General features: G+C 41.2%; 1 pseudogene; it reads left to right on the top strand.

Moving 5' to 3' along the window:
- The first annotated feature begins 3861 nt into the window (after window positions 1-3861).
- Window positions 3862-4841, top strand: LOC146689022 (uncharacterized; annotated as a pseudogene).
- The last annotated feature ends 14656 nt before the right edge of the window (window positions 4842-19497 follow it).

Below are 19497 nucleotides of genomic sequence, written 5' to 3'. Positions count from 1 at the left end.
AAGAAATGTGCATTTCAGGGTCCCAGTTTCACTCAGTGGGTGGGCAGGAAACCACATGCCCACCCACTGAGCAGGTTGAAGAGTAGCAGCCAGGGTTTGAATCAGACCCGTGGCCTCCCCTGTGGCATGTTGTATAGAGCACTTTGAGTAATCCAGGATAATGAAAAGTGCTACATAAGAATCAGTCCATTCACTGTATGAACAGAGGTTTGTCGTGTTACTTTTGCACTATTGTGCACATGTTGTTATTACATGGCTTGATTAAGGTACACATTAGGCTGACATTTGGGGCCAGAGCTAAAACTGTTCTGGCACAGGACCACCAGTTTGTCTGCAACTGGTCTTGTACTGGCCCACCTGGCCCATGTGCTGGCCACATCTGGCAAACCAGATCTGGGCCACTAAAGGGCCATCATTCTTTGCGGTATGTGGGGCATGTGTAAGCACATTGTATGGGCCAGATTCAAAACCTTTGCAATTTTATGTTGAAGAGCACACACTGATAAACACAGTTTATTCCAGGTTGCTAATTAACCTAACTAGCTGCAAAATGTTCCTCCAGCAGTTTCCTTCTAGTATCGCGTACTTTTTCAGCCTTTTGGTGGCCTCGGCCCAACTTTTTCTTTTTCTTAGATGTTTTGATGGCATCAAATTCAAACTGAGCTTATATTTTCATGTAATGTCTGATTTTATAAACATTTGAATATTTTCCATGTTGTATTAATTAAATTATTGCTAATTATAGCGTTCAGATAGTATTTATATTTTTCACAGCATCCCAGATTTTTGGAACTGGAGTTATATTATCAAACAGACCACCATTAAGCCCAGCTGAAATCACACTCCTGAATGTTTGTAAAATACTTTTATCTTTGCCAGCTTTGAAAAATGACTTGTGAATTAATAGCTGCTTTGGGGGAGAGCTTTTACTTGTTTGCTTTGTGAGTTTCTCTGCACATTCTGCACACGATTATATTTTCTTTACAGTTAGCAGTTGCTTCAGGCCAAATAACCCAATAGTAGAGAAAAATCTCAATTGCAGTCTTCATTGATCAAAGTGTGGCTCTTGGCTATAGTTTGATTGAGTGCTGTAGAGTTTCTGCCTAACTGACAATTGCCATAGTGTATAATAACTCATTTTCAGTCAGTTAATCAATGAGCTAACACTAAAATCTATAACACCTATCATACAGATAAGTAAAGAGTGTGTCACTGTGGGGGTTTTTTCACTATATGTGGGCTTCAGTCAGGATTGGAGCTTGGCTGCAGTCAGATTCTCAATTTTTATGTGTTGATAAAACTGTCAATCAAGACTGGCTACAGTGCGGAGGGCCTGGGTTCAGTCCAAGTCTGCCAGATCATGTCCAAAAGACTCAAAGCTGAGCCGAAGCTACAGCCAGAAAAGCTCCGAGACTTTTATGAGCCAATACTTGTTCCAAAATCTGCAGTAATGAGGTTTTCCAAATATGAAAATCCTACCAACCTTTTTGCATCAGTCAGTGTTTTTGTTAGAAAGGTCAAATTACATGAATCTGTGGAGCATCTGAGATTTTGTTCAGCTGCATGGAAAACCGGGGCTTTTTCTTGCAATTAACAGTCAGATGCTTACCAAGCACGTGATGGCATTGGGAGAAAACAACATTAAGTGAATATCTAAAAGCTGAAAAGCAAGATTTAGGTTGAAATGAATGGAGACCAGAAAACTCTGACAAATGAACACTTCCCTGTTGGCCTGACTTCAGCTGAGTTCCAACTGTCTTCTGTAGAAGAATGGACTTTAAACTTCAGGATGGATGGATGGGTTGATATACTGTATATGTCGTCTCTCCTTCCAGCTTGATGTTTTTCGGCCCCATACTGGCAAAAAAAGCACATTATGCAACTGAAAGAGGTTAGAATGGTTTTTAAGGTTATAAATATTTTATTTATTCCCACAACTGGGGAATGAAATGAATGAGTTACAGCAGTCAAAACAAAAGGCAATGCAGGACATACATTTAATTATTACAGTGACAAAACAAACTAGCAGAATAAAGTTAAAGGGGTGGAATGGATAAAAAAAATAGATAAAATAAATCTAAACAAAATAAACACATCTGTTGTGGGAGGAAACAGTTCCTGTATCTGTTCTCATCTACGTAGACACAAAATGACTAAATCAACAAACTGTACTACACTGAACAAAAATATAAATGCAACACTTTTGTTTTTGCTCCCATTTTTCATGAGCTGAACTTAAAGTTCTGAAACATTTTCTACATATACAAAGGACCCATTACTATCAAAGATTGTTCACAAATCTGTCTAAATCTGCACAGCAAATCCAGCATGTCCAAATTGACACTGTCAGATTTGATTTCAACACTATTAAAGTGTCTATATGGGTCCACACCAGAGAGTGTTAATTTAACTCTTTTTGGAGAGTTGGTACGTTAACTCTGATTTAGTGTTAAACACCAAATCTGTCTGGAGTTGATAATTTAACACTTGGTGTTAAGAGTTTATATATTAACTCTCAAAGAGTATTTTAGTTTAACTACGTAAGAGTTATCTTCTAATTCATTCTAAAAAGCGGGAATTTTACTGTTCTGAACTTCTAGAAATTTCTTTTGGAAATAAACATTTACTAAAAAGACGCAATGGTTTTTGAAAAACATTTATTCTGAACTGTGCGCCACAATTTCAAAACATTTTCTAAAAGATGTAACAATGTACATGTTCTCACTTTCATTAGAATTTTGTTTAACAAAAGGTGTGACATAGGTGAGCTGATAAATGCAAATAACAGCATTCTCATCACTTATTTCTTCAATACAATATGCATGTCCTTCATTCATCACTTTGTGGAACTTCAACGCACTTCTGCTCTCCCCCATATTCCATCTTCACAAGCATATCCTATGTGGAGATTGAAAAAAAAAAAATTAGTTGACACTAATTAATGGCACAAATAATCCAGTAAACAATTGCAGCACAGTAAAAAAAAAAAAAGGAATCCTCTTTGAGCCATTACTTGTGTAAAGTAATTTCCCAAAAGACAAGGACACAGGCAACAGGTAATACTGAACTAAATGTAAAACCTCAACCTTTTTCATTTTTACCTAAACCGTGTGCACAAAACTCTGAGGATCTAAATGCTAACGTAGAACCCAGTCAGGACATCTGCTACTGCTGTTTGCTCGTTTTTTTTTATGGGAGATCATTTTCAGGCTTCAAGTAGCACCATTATACCAACATTTCACATTCTAGACATTGTTTTAGGTGGTAGGCTGTGGTATTTGCCCGCAAACAATACCTTTCAGCTAGCTAAAACAGAATATTATGCTATCACCGAGCAACATGGCTAATGCCTTTCACACAGCTTTGTCTCAACTCCAAAGAGCCACAGAAGTAAAAGCTAATAGAAATGATTGAAATAATCTTTGAAAAAATGACTTACCAAGCATGCCAAACAACTCAAATATGTAGAGCAAAATGTTCTGAAACGGCTTCACTTCAGCTTCGATTGGAGCCGTGCTGGGGGCGGAGTCTGTGAATTTACTCTATTGGTGTCATAGCCCCTGTAGGAGTTCAGAGTTAAGAGGTCAAGAGTTAATGTTTCCATTGTAACACCTCCAGATTTGACATAGAAACACACATTTTTAACACTCGATTTTAACTACTATCATTTTACACCTCAGAGTTACATTAAAAGAATGTGACTCTACTAGAGTAAAATTAACTCTACTTTTGCAAGAAGACTACTAACACCAATACATTTAACACTTTTGAATTTGCTGTTTGTTAGTGAGAACTTCTCGTTTGCCGAGATAATCCATCCCACTTCACAGGTGTGGCATGTCAATGTGCTGATTAGACAGGATGAATATTGCACAGGTTTGCCTTAGACTGCCCACAATAAAAGGCCACTCTGAAATATGCAGTTTGATCACACAGCACAATGCTACAGATGTCGCAAAACAGTCAGTATCTGGGGTGGCCACCATTTGCCATTGTGCAATTGGCATAGAGTTGATCAGGTTGTTGATTGTGTGCTGTGGAATGTTGGCCACTCCTCTTCAATACTTGTGCAAAGTTGCTGAATATTGGCAGGAACTGAAACACGCTGTCATATACGCCGAGCCGAGTGTCCCAAACATGCTCAATGGGTGACATATCTGGTGAGTATGCTGGCCATGCAAGAACTGGGATATTTTCACCTTTCAAGGAATTGTGTACAGATCCTTGCAATATGCTGCAACATAAGGTAATGGTCATGGATGTCAACACGGTATCTCTGTGCATTCAAAATGCCAACAATAAAATGCACTCGTGTTCAATGTCCATAACCCCACCACCACCATGGGTCACTCAATCCACAACGTTGACGTCAGCAAACTGCTCATCCACACGATGCAACACAAGCTATCTTGACCTGACGCCATCGAATGTGAGCATTTGCACACTCAAGTTGGTTAAAGTGACGAACTGCAGTCAGATCCAGACCCCAATGAGGCGCACGATCATGCAGATGAGCTTTCCTGAGATGGTTTCTGACAATTTTTGCAGAAATTCTTTGGTGGTTTGGTTGATTGTTGCTGCAGCTGTCTGGGTGGCTGGTCTTCACCTGGTCGACCATCCTGGAGGTGAACATGCTGGATGTGGAGGTCCTGGACTGGTGTGGTTACATGTGGTCTGCGATTGTGAGGCTGGTTGGATGTACTGCCAAATTCTCTGAAACGCCTTTGAAGACGGCTTATGGCAGAGAAATGAACATTCATTTCACAGGCAACAGTTCTGGTAGACATTCCTGCAGTCAGCATGCCAATTGCACGCTCCCTCAAAAGCTGCGACATCTGTAGCATTATGCTGTGCGATCAAACTGCATATTTCAGAGTGGCCTTTTATTGTGGGCAGTCTAAGGCAAACCTGTGCAATATTCATGCTTTCTAAACAGCACCTTGACATGCCACACCTGTGAGGTGGGATGGATTATCTCGGCAAACGAGAAGTTCTCACTAACACAGATTTAGACAGATTTGTGAACAATATTTGATAGTAATGGGTCCTTTGTGTATGTAGAAAATGTTTCAGATCTTCTAAGTTCAGCTCATCAAAAATGGGAGCAAAAACAGAAGTTTGCGTTTGTATTTTTGTTCAGTGATGATGCATCTGCATTTTTTTTTTGGAACTTGCATGTCTTTGGACTGTGCCTGGAAGTTGGAGTAATGCCTGAGGAAATGCACATTAGTCCAGGGAGAACATGTAAAGTCACACAGAAAGGCATGGGCTCGAGTCTAAACCAGGAACCTTCCTGATGCAGAAAGGTTCCTAATCACACAGAGAACAGTTCCCTCACTGACTTCCTCCACCAATACGGCCACAGTCATTCAGATTTGCAGAAATTAATAAACTTTTTTTTAAAAACTTGAATAACACAAAATGTTTGTAGTTAGAAAAAACCCTTAAGTAAAAAAGGCCTAATCAAAAAATCAGCTAATTTATCCGTTACTTTAAAAAAGCACAAAACAACAACTTTGAAGTAGATGGCCATTTGTTAACAAATAGAGTACAAACAGACATCTCCATGACTTCATGAATTTTTGAAATACTAAACATAAAACACAACTTTTGACAAAAGGCCCTAATAAGGAAATTGGCTAGATTTCAAGGGAAGACTGGCTGTCTTCTCAGTTAATGCTGTTAGATTTTCTTTTGCGATAGTAGATTTCTAAATATAATGGAGTGCTTTATATGACTCTAATAATTCAGACTGGCACATGCACTTCTTAAATAAACACTGTAAGAAGTGAAAGACGTGAGAAAATGGTCTGGGGACCAGACTCAACTATAGCCCTGCACACGTCCAAAAATAGACTTCTCTGTACAGATGACAGCAGACAGTCTGTAAGAGCATGCTGGGTTAGAGATAAAATGAGATACTTCTGCCAGATTTCTCTTTGTATTGTTTGGTCTCTGGGAGCTTAATTTTATACCAAAGGGCTTAAAAATCAGTGCACGGCATGTGGCAATAAGTTTCGATGGATCAGGCACCAGCTCTCCTGAAAGATGAGTGGATTTCACTGGATCTGTGCTATTACTGTGGAAGGCTTATCAAATCGCTGACCTCAAACAGAACAGAATGGCTTCCAAGTGCAAAACAACCGAATCTCATACGAAGCAATTTATGGTACCATCACTATTAATCATTGCCTTTGAAAGAAAGATCGTCTAACTCATCTGGAGCCCCCATAGTAATGTAATTCTTCCCACTGCCTGTTTATAGGGGCTGGCTGCAGATGCATTTTGCCCATGCTCAGGGTCGGTCCTATACTGGCATGGCAATAAGCTGTGCTGATTTAATATCCATTTGCCGCATGCATTTTCCTGGACGTGTAATCAGTCCACAAGGTTCTGCAGGAGGCTGACATGAATCTCGCCAGCTACAAAGTCACCCCCACCATCCCAAACTTCCTCCCACCTCGCCTACAGTGGACAATCACTGGCTCGCCAGTAGGATGCAGCAGATCCAGCAGCCCTTCCTGATTACACTCATGAGTCAGGTTGCCGATTGGCTGTCAGGGTGCAATCACGCACAGCGTCGTCTTTTCTTTCTTTCTTGCCTTCTTTCTTTCTTTGGTTTTCTTTGGCACAGCTTTGTCTCTGGAAATTTAGTGAGACTGTTTTGAAATGCAAATTACCTCACAAGAAAAAAAATATTAAAAGGAAGGAAGGCAGGCGGGGGTTTGACACTGAATAATGGAATAATGAAGCGCTTTTGTGTTTAATTGGTGGAAGCCAAACAAATTTTGAGATCCTGCTGACAGTAAAGACTCCAAAGGCCGAATATAATACTTGCTAATATTTTTCAGTTTAATTTAAGTGTTTCCACATCATTCTTTTTTCTTTTTAACATAGAACTTTTGTTGGTGTAACCATTGCTATACTCACTGAGAGATGTAGATAAAGTACTGGAACAGACTCTTTCACTGTTTCCAGCCAATAAGTTTCATGAATCTCTGGTCTTGCCTCTAGTGTTACCAGCAGGATAGTCTATGTGGTTCAGACAAAAACATCTGGGCAGCTGCTGCATCGGTTAGAATTTTATGCACATCTGGCTTTTTGTGAACTTTGTAGAGTCTTTGTTTTTAAGCAAATAGTTTCCTTTACAATGAGGATTAGAACCTCCAACCAGCAATACTATCATCTCTTTGTGGCCTAAATATCTTCTCCTAGATTACTGTACTTGACACTGTTTCAAGATGCAGCACTAAAATGCTGAGGAGGGTCCAAAATTACCTTGATCCATGTGCAGATATTTATCTATATGTTTGTAGATATATATATGTGTAGATGCATCATATGGACCAGAGGTGTTCTAATGGATTTAGATCAGGGTTGAGTGGGGACCAGTCAATGGTATCATTTCCTCCCTTCTCTGAGAACTGCTTGCATACTCTTGTCACATGAGGCTGGGCATTATCATACACAAAATAGAACCCAGGACCTACTGCACCAGCGTTGCGTCTGACAGCGGGTCCAAGGACTTCATCCTGATTCCTAATGGCAGTCAGGGTGCAGTGGCCTAGCCTGTAGACATCTGCATGTCCCTCCAAGGAAATGCCTCTCCAGACCATCACTGACCCACCACCAGTGTTGGGACTAACGCATTATTAAGTAACGCGTTACAGTAACTACGTTATTATTGTGGTAACGAGCACGGTAACTAGTTATTATGCCAAAACCGGGAACGCGTTACTTGTTACTGGGATTTAGATAGGCTCGTTATTCGTTACTTCATGTGGTGGCTATCGCGGAGTTTCCACAGATTCAATAACATTAGCAAGTGTTGGAAGCCAGCAGGTGGATGAAGGAAAAGGGAGGCAAGAGGAGAGACCCGAAGGGGCCGCTGGAGTGTCAGGTGAACTGAACTTCAGGTAAGAAGTTATAACCTGCAGTCTATCTGGGTCAGATATGAACCAAGTTTAGGTGGAGTTTATTTGTGTTATGCTGACTTTTTCGTACTGGGTAGCTACTAGCTAGCATGACGGAGTTTCTATACAGCTGGGTGGGTGCTATGTTACTGATGTTGAACTTTATTTTGTTCATAAGGTTAATTATTAGAGTTGCCAACCGTCCCGTAAAAAACGGAATCGTCTCGTATTCAGAGAAAATATTACGCGTTTCGTATTAAGGTGAAAAGGAACATTTTGTCCCGGACTTCAGCTACAATGAAAAAGACACAAAGTTATTCTGTGTCTTTTGCTGCACAGCTGCCTCTTCTACTCTCATCCTCTCACCCTCTCTCTCCCGTTTCTACTTCAATCATGAAACTGATCGGCTTTTCTCTCTTGTTTGTTTATCGCCCACTTTGCGCAAGAAAGAGGAAACCAGCAGCACTTTTAAGCTTGATCAGCTGTTGTTAGAATTTATTTAATATTAATTTCTAGTACAGTTGATGTTGGCTGGAGCCACAGATGTAAACCTGCTGGTCATGACGTCGGGTTATCTGGTGAGAGGGAAACATGAAGATGAAACCAGGAGATGTCCTTACTGAATCATCAGAGCTGTGATGGAGAAACAGGTTTACCTTTTAGGTGACATGAATGAGTTGAAGGGAAGTTATGAACTGTTTCTGAGAGACAAATAACACCAGGATCCTTTTCTAAGTAGCTGACAGCTGATAACTGTGCAGGGGCGGATCTAGCAAAGTGTTGCCAGGGGTCCATGTAGGGCATTAAAAGGGAAAGGGGGGTACAAGGAAATACTTTCTTATTCTCATTTAAAATGTCTCACTTTTAAAAAAATAATTATCTGAATCTTACAACAAACGATTGATAGATTGATACATATATACCATCAGAACAGTGTACATCACTGTCACAACAGTGTTTATTTTCATTCAAAGGCTTTATGATTTTTCCTATAATGGTGGGTCAAAATTTTTGTCCCAGTCCAGCCCTGTATGCAGCTCATCTGCAGTCTGGTGTTACCTACATCTTCCTATTCAGAAGGCAGAATTTCCGAGTTCTGAGTACAATCGAAAGCACCACGACTGCAGTTTTTGTGTTGGATGTAAAAAGCAGGCTAGGATAGAATCAGGTGTGGGATTTCTCATGTGGAAATGTGCACATTATTTTTTCCTTTCTATTGGTAGGTGGCACAGTGCACTTGTGGCAAGTAAGCAAGCTAGAAGACTGGCAATCTTGCTGGGTATCCAGTTACGGAAGCAACACATTAACAAGAGAATTCTGAGTAAAACCAAAGTTACTTTCCCTAGTAACTAGTTACTCTGAAAGTACCGAGTAACTTGAAGTAACCGAGTTACTTTTGATAGCAGTATCTAGTAATGTAACTAAGTTACTAATTTAAAGTAACTTACCCAACACTGCCCACCACCAAACTGGTAACGCTGAACAAAGTTACAGTCAGTATAACATTTTCCGCAGCTCTTCCAGACCCTTTCACATCTGTCACATGTGCTCAGGGGGAACCTGCTCCCATCTACGAAAAGCAAGGGCACCAGTGGGTCACCTGCCAATTCTGGTATTCTGTGGGAAATGCCTGTTGGACTCCATTGTGCTGGGCTGTGAGCACTGGGTCTACTAGAGAATGTCGGGCCTTCAGGTCACCCTTATGAAGTCTGTTTCTGATTGTTTGGTCAGAGACACTCACATCAGTGACCTGCTTGAGGTATCTCTGGCAGTGTTCATCCTGTTCCTCCTTGCACACAGGAGCATATGATGGGTTAAGGATGTTCTACAGCCCTGTTTAGCTCCTCTACATTATTAATGTGGAGGAGTTGAACTGTGCAACCTCTGTAGGGTCCAGGTATTGCCACTACATATAGTGAAAAATATGTGTACAAATATGCATCTATATTTTTGTGGTTTGATTTCATTTACATGTCAACTACACCTGTTCTCATCTGTCCCTCTTCTATTCTGTCTGTTTCGGTTTGGCATGTGCAAGAAATCTAATGCTGCTTCTGAGAAAGCCCTTTTTTTGAAAGCTGTGACCATAAACCTTTCAAACACTGGACTGAGCCAAAAACAAAAGCTAGAATCAGCGCCTCCAAATCTGAGGCCATGGTTCTCAGCCGGAAAAGGGTGGAGTGCCCACTCCGGGCCAGGGACGAGTTCCTGCCCCCAGTGGAAGATTTCATGGTCTTGTTCATGAGTGATGTGAGAGCAGGAGATCGACAGACGGATTCATGCTGCGGCTGCACTGACCAGTCTGTTGCGGTGAAAGAGAGCTGAGTGTAAAAGTAAAGCTCTCAATTTATTGGTCGATCTACGTCCTTACCCTCACCTATGGCCACAAGCTGAGGGTAGTGAGCAAAAGAACGAGATTGTGAATACAAGCAGCGGAAATGGGCTTCATCTGAAGGGTGGCTGGCCTCTCCCTTAGAGATAGGGTGAGAAGTTTGCCCATTCGGGAGGGGCTCAGAGTAGAGCTGCTGCTCCTCCACATCGAAAGGAGCCGGTTGAGGTGGTTCGGACATCTGACAAGGATGCCTCCTGGGCGCCTCCTGGGTGAGGCTTTCCGGGCATGTCCCACCGGGAGGAGGCCCCAGGGCAGACCCAGGACACGCTGGAGAGATTATATCTTTCGGCTGCCCTGGGAATGCCTTGGTGTTCCACTGGACAAGTTGGAGGAGGTGGATGGGGAGAGACAGTCTGGGCTTCCCTGCTTAGGCTGTTGCCCCTGTGATCAGGCTTATCTGGAAGATAAGCGGAAAAAGATGGATGGATGGACAATACTGGTTCATACCTCGAATTATGTCTTTTTTATGCTTGAATGATTTATAGGTTAGTGTTAAATGACATGACATCCAAAAAACACTGATCTGAAAATACTCAGGTTCAAGGACTGGACTGAAAATGAGAGAACACTTTGAAAGATGTTCAGAAAAACCTGGAGAACTATTGCTAAAGACTACTTTTTGTTTTTCTTCTACGAATCCAGACTCTCTAGTAAATTTTTAAATATAATTTTAAAGAAATGAAGCATGGCTCAGGAGTTTTGTGCAGCATTGTATGTCAGACTGTACTATATTATTTTCCAGTTAAAGCACATCAATGTCCATTGCATACAGTTGAAAATATATTTATTTTATTTTTGGCCTCTCACTGATGCTGCACTTAATAGCATAATGTTTTCCTTTATTTATGAGAAACATTTTCAAAGGTTTGTCCAAATATATCATTTTCCCAATTATACATTATCAAAAGTCTCTCCCAAATATATGCCTTTTTTCTTGTTAGGCCTTATCTTGGACAAACATGTTTCAGCAGGAGCGCACACTCCCCCCCCCCAAAAAAAAGGAAAAAAAGGAAATCACGGCATGAAAGATCATGCTGAAGGAAATCAGAAACACAATTTCACAATTCTATTTGCAGGCTTTAAATGAATTCTGCTGCCCTGCTTCCTGCTTGTGTGTCATCTTTGCTTTTTAAATGCCTCTGCTGAAAGACCGGACATGGCTTGTGTCAGCCGAGATGAGCCCCGCCATCGACGGTGACATTTGTTTTAGGGAAGGTTACGACAATGTGTCAAGTAAGTATTCTCCTGACTGCTGTCAGCACCAATTGCTGTCTTTGTTGTTGTTGTCGAGGGGGGCTCGGTGGAGGGACCGCAGTTGACACAAATTGGATTGGTGGCATGTCAGGTTAGTGTTTAAAAGTCTAAAAAGGACAGGTCCCAATTCTTTTGACTGTGTGTGTGTGTGTGTGTGTGTGCGTGTGTGTGTGTGTGTGTGTGTGTGTGTGTGTGTGTGTGTGTGTGTGTGTGTGTGTATGGGTTATTTATTTATATTTTTTGTTCCTTGTTATTCAGGTTAGATGCTGACCAGTGTGTGTTTCTGTGATAGGGGAGGCGGACACCAGTTGTTTCAGTGGCTTGAGGTGTCGGAAGAGATTTCACAGCTCCTTGAGCACAGTAATCCTGGAGCTCTTGATACAAGATGGCAAATAAAACGATCCCCTTGGAAGATGCTGAAACACTTACTGAACCCTGCTTCCCCTGATCTGTATCGCACCACACTGTGAAGTGCTCTTGTCCCCCACAAATAAGGTCAGCAGCACCTTGCTGTAGTGTGTTATTTTTTCTGAATTGATTAAACACTTTTACCAGACAGTCACGGCAGCTCCATGGTGATACAGCAACGCCTTCACGCATCAGTTAAGAGCACGAGATGTTGATGCTCTTCGTCATTTTGTTACCTTTATGTTTGAGTTTAAAGCCAGGGCAGAGCGGAATGTCGAAAGTGGAACTCTCATGAGCTGTACAGATGGATCCAAATATCGATAGTTTCAACACCAACACTGGTATTGGTATCGGATTGACACAAGCGCAGTAGGATCTGATTGATACTGAAAGAGAGTGCATTTTTTTTTCCTATATTGGCTTCCCTTCATTGGCTTCCTGTTAAATCCAGAATTTAGTTCAAATTCCTGCTCCTCACATACAAGGTCTTAAATAATCAGGCCCTATTTTATCTTAATGACTTTGTAGTAGCATATCACCCTATTAGAGCACTTCGCTCTCGCACTGCAGGCTTAGTTGTTTTTCCTAGAGTATTTAAAAGTAGAATGGGAGGGAGAGCCTTCAGTTTTCAGGCCCCTCTTCTGTGGAACCAGCTTCCAGTTTGGATTCGGGAGACATTCGGGTATACCAAAATTTGCACCATTGCACTAATGGTCTTTATTTCAAAGCCATATATAATAAATTTATAAGAATAATATATATTTTTCTTTTTTTTAAATCTCTTGACTGATGATACAGATTATTAAAAGATATAAATGAATAATAAAAATGCAAATACTCTTGAATGCTTGACAGATTAATTTGTTCTTTTAAGTTCACTTCAGGGGGGAAAACAGGATAGAGCTGACATTTCATTTCACAAGGTGTGACCATTTTGCCTCATCAGTGCCAGACGAGGTGTTTCACGCAGTTTCGATGTCATCCTGCGGAGGGCAGAGTTGCTTTGTTGTCTGACAGGCACCGAAACTCGAGCTGAATATTTACCTTTCCAACAGTCTAATCAAGAGAGGTGAAAAACTTTATTTGCAGAAGAGATAGCCAACCACCTCTCGCGCTGTTATTGAATTTGCCTGCTGCTGGTGCAGCGTGCTTGGCCAAGAACAGTCTCCTTTGGTTTAATATCACCTGTTTAAGAGCAGACTTTGTACGAAGCAAGCAAGCATAAAAGGGATGATTACTAATAAAGCATCAGAGTGTGCAGCGTTACCGCACATCAGAGGGGAAAATGCAGCATTTATCTCTAATAATCCCCGACCCCCGAGGCTCAGTAGGCCAAGGTAGATAAGTAAACGGCCTGTCGCTGCTGCTGTTCCTGTGTGGGTGGCCTGCAGCATTCACAGATGACATCCTGTTGGCTATGGAAGCTGGCGATCCATCTCCCACCAACCTTTCCCATCTTCTTCTTCTTCTTCCTCTTCTTTTTCCCTTCTTTCTCCTTTCACTCTTATCTTTTTTTCAGGACCACCCACCACCACACACACCCACACAAACACACACACCCTCCCCTTCCACACCCAGTGCAGTTTTATCAGCTGGTTTCAGAGCCCCCAAGCGGAGCTCCAGGTTTCTATGTGTTGCTTTATCTGGAGCAGGAATAGCGTTGACCTCGCGGCAACTAAAACACTTTATCAGAAACGCAATAATCTTCTTCGTGGGAAGGCGCATCGGCAGAAGAAAAATAAGCGGGTTGCGGGGCTACAGCCAGTCTTTGGGTTTTGGCTCTCCGTGGGAGGGGGTTGCTCACAGAGCCAAAACCCAAAGGCTGGCTTGAAGTCGGAGACAGCAAGGCTTCTTACATGCTGAGACTCATTGTCCCCGACATAAGAAAGCTGAAAACGTACTGACTGCAGCAGCCAGCTTAACTGGTTAGAAAGGGGGAAAAAACATTAATAATTAAAGTGCGAGAATTCAGGTAGTAGATAATAAAGGGTTCAGTTCTGATTCTACACATTATTTATTCCTTCTCAAAAGAAAAAGCGTGACTTGACAGGAAAATTCTTTGATGTTGCCTCAGTGTTATTTTTCATATGAAGCTGACTGTCTACATCATCAGAGTGATTGGATATCGCTACACAAACTGATGTGTGACAGATTTTGCATTCCTTGATATTGAGATGTTCTGTCCTCTCTCCTGGTCCCTACAGGAAAAACAAATCCACTATCGCTTTCTTCTCTGTGGCTGATACGTCTCTTATCTGCAGGCTATGTTTCTTTGTTGTTCTCTCCTGCTATTTCAGTCACAGTATCCATACTGCATTAAAGTGTGTGTGTGATTTTTTTTAACTTCTCAGGAGGGACATATCTGTTGTTGCAGGGCTGTGAGGGCACGCAGAGTCTGTCACAGAATACGACTCTGGGTGAGCTAGCATTTTTCTGTTGAAATAATCAGTCAACCATTCAATTGGACCATCAAGAGAAACTTTTTCAAAAAGTATTATTGTTTGCTTCAGCTCATTAGCTGTTTCATTAGCCTTTCCTTCTCCATACTTTTCTCTTGCCATGATTCTGGTACGAGTTCATCTTGGTGTCCTCTGTTTTTCCCCCCAGAACTGTGCAGTCCTTTTTATTCTTGTGTGTAATTAGTAGTGCACAATCACTCTGTATTTACATTCATGAAGGTGTCTTTTATTCATAGACTTTGTCAATAAGACTCCTAACTCCTGGAGAAAGTTCTTGACTTGACTAGTTGTTGGGATGTGGTTTTTCCAGTTTTGTTGTCTTCTTTGATCTTTACTTTTGGTGTTGCTGAGCAGGCCCATGCGTTCCTTCTTTTTATGAATGCCCCAGATTCGTTATTTGGCCGCTCTTAAAGTTTTTGCCATCTCTCTGATTGATTAATTTTCAGGTGGTACCTATCACCATATCGAAACTGCATGCTTTTGTGTACTTTGTGTACTATGTGACTTCACTATCATATCACTGATATGATAGTGAAGTCAGTGATACTTTCTCTATTATGTGTTAAAGTACTGTTGTACATCTGCAAGCCACTTTGCAACCCACCAACTCCATTTATGTTATATGTGAACTTAATGTTGTGTCTGTTGTTGCTACTGCCTTCTCTGTTATCTACTGGTGTATTGCTGCTGCTCTTTCCATACCCAGCTTTGTATGTGTGGACATGGAATGGGTGGAAAGGTCCAAATATAAATTATTTGAGATGGAAATGTCAGTGGCCCTGACTGAACTTTTTTTAATCATTTTTGAAACATGACTTTTACAAATGAACTGCAGGGGGAACCAGATTTGGTTCCCCCTGCAGTTCCTCCCACAGTTCAAATAAAGGTTAATTGATGACTAAAAATGTCTTATATTTGTGTGTCTGTTTGCTTGGGGAGCAGCCCCCACAGAGGCTGAGTAAAAGGGGTGCACTGTAAATAATGGATGGAAAGTGAAATTCTGGTCGCCATTTTGTTCTTTAAAATTCACTGTATGTCACATTAATAAGTGAGCTTAGGAACTGATAACTCATGTAGTTCTCATTAGTGTTAAAGCAAGTAGATGGCTGCTGAATTCGGTAATCAATGGTAGGGGAAAATAATAGTCAGCTGCAGACACCTCATTACTGTTAAAACCCCAAATCACATATTGTGTTGCACAATGTGCTGGAAACAGGCTGGAAAAGATTAATTCTTCAGGAAAAATTGTTCTGATATCTAAAGTATGCACACAGTCAATGGAACTTCACCATCCAATTAGAGTTTAAGGCATACTGATCAATATTACAATGAAGTACAGCTAAATAAAATAGTAAGAAAAGTAGTAATGAGTTTCACCCAGCCAGCCACAGCTTCATGTTGGTGCAATAACCATCATTACAGTAATGACTGTCTAGGGCCAGAGGGCTACACCTTTGATACTGTTCCTTTGAGTCTGTGATCCATCTGTTTGATTGCATTTTTATGCATGAGGGGAACTCCATAAATTTTATTCTGTGTTACGACAGAGTTGCAAAAATAGTTGCAGATGCTATTCTGTCTTTAGAAGCTATGAGAAGCTATGGATTATGTACCAGAAATGCTGGATTCTCTGCCTCCCATAGAAGAATCTGAAGCAATTCTTTAATCCCTACCTCAACAATGAGCTCCACACTAAACTTTACATGAGCACATTCAGCTCCTGCTTAAACTGTACGACTGAATTGCAGGGGTTAGAAGTTCGTAGCTCACGTTGCATGTTCTCACACTATGCTCTGATGTGACCTGAGTGCTCACACTGTGCGTCCATGCACAACACGTGGTGTTCTTGTTTCCGGAACTGTAAGAACCCGGAAGTGGGGAGTCGGTAATCTGAGAATTTGAGAATGCTCACCAAGGAGAAACTTGGCATTCTGTGTTCAGAAACGTCCAGGCAGCTGCAATTGAGCAGGAATGTCCGTCCAACTCTATTCATGGTTGTTGCGGTTGATAATGTTGATAATTTTGTGAGGCCATCGAAAAGGCTCGGATGAGTTTGCCAAAGTTCTACATGTTGGGCCTCCATCGCTTGTGTCCAGATCACACGCTGCACTGCCGTGCTACTCTGTCTTTTTCACTTCCATTTCTGTGTTTGCACATGCGCATTGTGAGAGATCGCGTTAAATCAGCTTGTGGCACTGCTTAAACAGTGCGATACCCCCCCGAGGAGCGACCAGAACAGACAGGTTTCATTTTCTTGCGACCATACGATTGCTGATTGGGAGCTGGTCGTGTGGTGTCAATCGCTTTTCATTACCCCATGACCTACACGATGCAGGAGACACGATTAAGGTGAAACTCGGGCCGTTCCCCAAAATGGTCGCACGAGTGAAAAATCATCTCAAAATGGGCCAAAAATCGCACAGTGCATGCCCAGCTTAAGCAGTTTGCTTGAACCAAAGATGGAGTATGCCTTGCTCTGAGCTTTGTGTTGTGCATTGTGGATTTCATAATGACATCCCTACACAACAAAAAATTTCTGTCACAACTTCACCTGCTTCCAAGGTGCGTGAAGAGGATGAAAAACAAACAAACAATGCAAGTGTTAAGTGTTGCTGGAGTCCCTGCATTGTGATCACTACACAACAGCCTATATGGGACTATCAATTATGTAGCTGATTGCTGTTGTGATTTGGTGCTCTGTAAACAAACATGAAGAAAATCTGTTTTTGGAAAAATCACAGATTTCTACACATTGTGTTACAGAGATGTGTAGTAAAGTTAGCATGACCCTTCCTTTCTTTGCAAGACAGCGCTCGGTGTGCCCTCAAGTTGCAAGAGTAAAAACAGGAACTGTTCTCATACTGTAATTTTCTCCTATGCAGTCTGTGTTTAAGGTACACATAATAATGGCTGAAACCAGAGGTGTGGACTCGAGTCACATGACTTGGACTCGAGTCAGACTCGAGTCATTAATTTTATGACTTTAGACTTGACTTGAAAAAATGTTCTAAGACTTGTGACTTGACTTGGACTTTTACACCAATGACTTGGGACTTGAATTGGACTTGAACCGGTTTACTTGAAAAGACTTGATATTTTACCCCAAATATAAAATTTAACATGCATATTATATAGAGATTGAAAATGTGACGTCATTCACGGGTAGAACCGCAAAGGATTCTGGGAACTCGTGGCAAGCGGTACTAGCGCACACAGACTTTCAATTGAAATCAGTTATACAGCGATAAAAAGAAACACAAAAATGTCAAGAAGCTGTTGTATTATTAACTGCAATAGCCGGTCGCATGACAGCCACGGGAAGCCGACGGGTAAAGAGATCGGTTGTTATCAGATTACGTCGTTGAAGAGAAATTGTTCGAGCCATGTTTCCGAAGTAACAAAGACGCGACGGATGGTCTGGATTGCAGCCATTCAAAGATCAAATATAACGTCCCAGAACACTCCAGCTCACAGGTTAGTCTGCTCCAAGCATTTACACGAAGGTCAGTGTTTTTTAGTAGTTAATACGTCATTTTTCATAAAATAATTGGTGATATAGGTTACAAGCAAGTCTGGCGCTGAACAGAAATTGTCGCGCTATGCTCCTTTATTTATTGTGCATAAATAGTGAATTGTCCTGACACAATATTGCGTTTCGCTTCTGTTATTATGGTACATTGACAAAAACATATACTTTTATTCACAGGATAAAACAGGTTTTTTGTATCACTAATTGCCCAGTACGATTACAGCATACAGTATTATTGTCACTGCTACATTTCTGTGATGCTACCAGAAATTATTTCCACTACTAATTAATTACCGTTGAGCTCAAAGGTCCTATTAATAAACGGTTAACGAATGTGTATTTATGACGACGATTTGTGAGACTGGTAAACTTATGATACGTACGATGGTCTTTCGTTCTACACGGTGCGTTTCAAGGTCCTGCACCCATCCGTCGGTAAACTGTACCTGGGCTTGTTGCAGTGACCTGAAGTTACTAAACTTCATGAGTGTATGCACTCACTCCAAGAACCGTATGATTATAAATATGCATATAAATATGCTACGATGAGATAGTTGACTTCATCTAACTAGCAAATGTTTTCCAGGCTACGTTGGTGATGCAGTTTTTTTTAATGTGTATGATATTTTTGTCATGCGATTTTAAAGCCGGTCCTACAACCGCATCCAAGAATAACATGCAGCTTATCTCAGAACCGTCGGTGAAAATTATTCTTGGAGCTAGGTTTAATTGAGCTGCATTTTAAAGAGGTGCAATTTCACAATTTGTGTATATTTTCTAAGTTCACTATTTTGTCATGTGTTGAGAAAAACACAGATTTAAAAATTACATGGTCTAATATTTACATTTAGCATATAACTGCAACATTATTTTTTCTTTTTTTTTTTTTAAAGACTCGAAAGGACTTGAAATTCAAAGTTTCAGACTTGTGACTTGACTCGGACTTTTACACCAGTGACTTGAGACTCGACTCTGACTTGCCTGACATTACTTGAGACTTGACTTGAGACTTGAGGATAAAGACTTGAGACTTACTTGAGACTTGCAAAACAATGACTTGGTCCCACCTCTGGCTGAAACTCTTGTTAAGTGACCCTTGGAGAGTAGGTTTAATGGCGGGGCTGACTGGCATCACTTTTAGCCTAGCCCTCTTTCCTCAGTTCAGATTCCTCACACAATGGCTGTGAAGCAGTGGAGATTATTATTGTTGCGGCGCTTCTGTTAGCAACAGTAAGTGCTTCACAGAAAGAAATTGAAAATGTATTATTTAAATATTGTTACATCTCCCAGGAGGATGTTGGTTTTCTTCTCTCAACTAACTCCTTATGTTTTGTCTAGGCTCCACCTCCTCTATCCTGATTGGATCCTACTCACAGAATCCAGCTAATTGTCAATCAGCTACTTAAGGCCTGTGGAGCTGTGTTTCTGGGCCCTCTGGCCACTTTGATTGCCATACCTGTGCAGGCTTGCGTGCCTTTGTGACTTGTGTTTTCATGTTCAGACTGCCTGTAGAGGAGAGCTGCCTTTTTTTTGACACCCTGT

Source organism: Copadichromis virginalis, linkage group LG17 (assembly GCF_057382275.1).
Source record: "Copadichromis virginalis isolate Kocher_CV1m ecotype Utaka linkage group LG17, C_Virginalis_male_GT1.1, whole genome shotgun sequence".
Classification (NCBI taxonomy): Eukaryota; Metazoa; Chordata; class Actinopteri; order Cichliformes; family Cichlidae; genus Copadichromis; species Copadichromis virginalis.
Note: the sequence above shows the minus strand (reverse complement) of the source record. Positions and strands in the feature narration are given on the sequence as shown.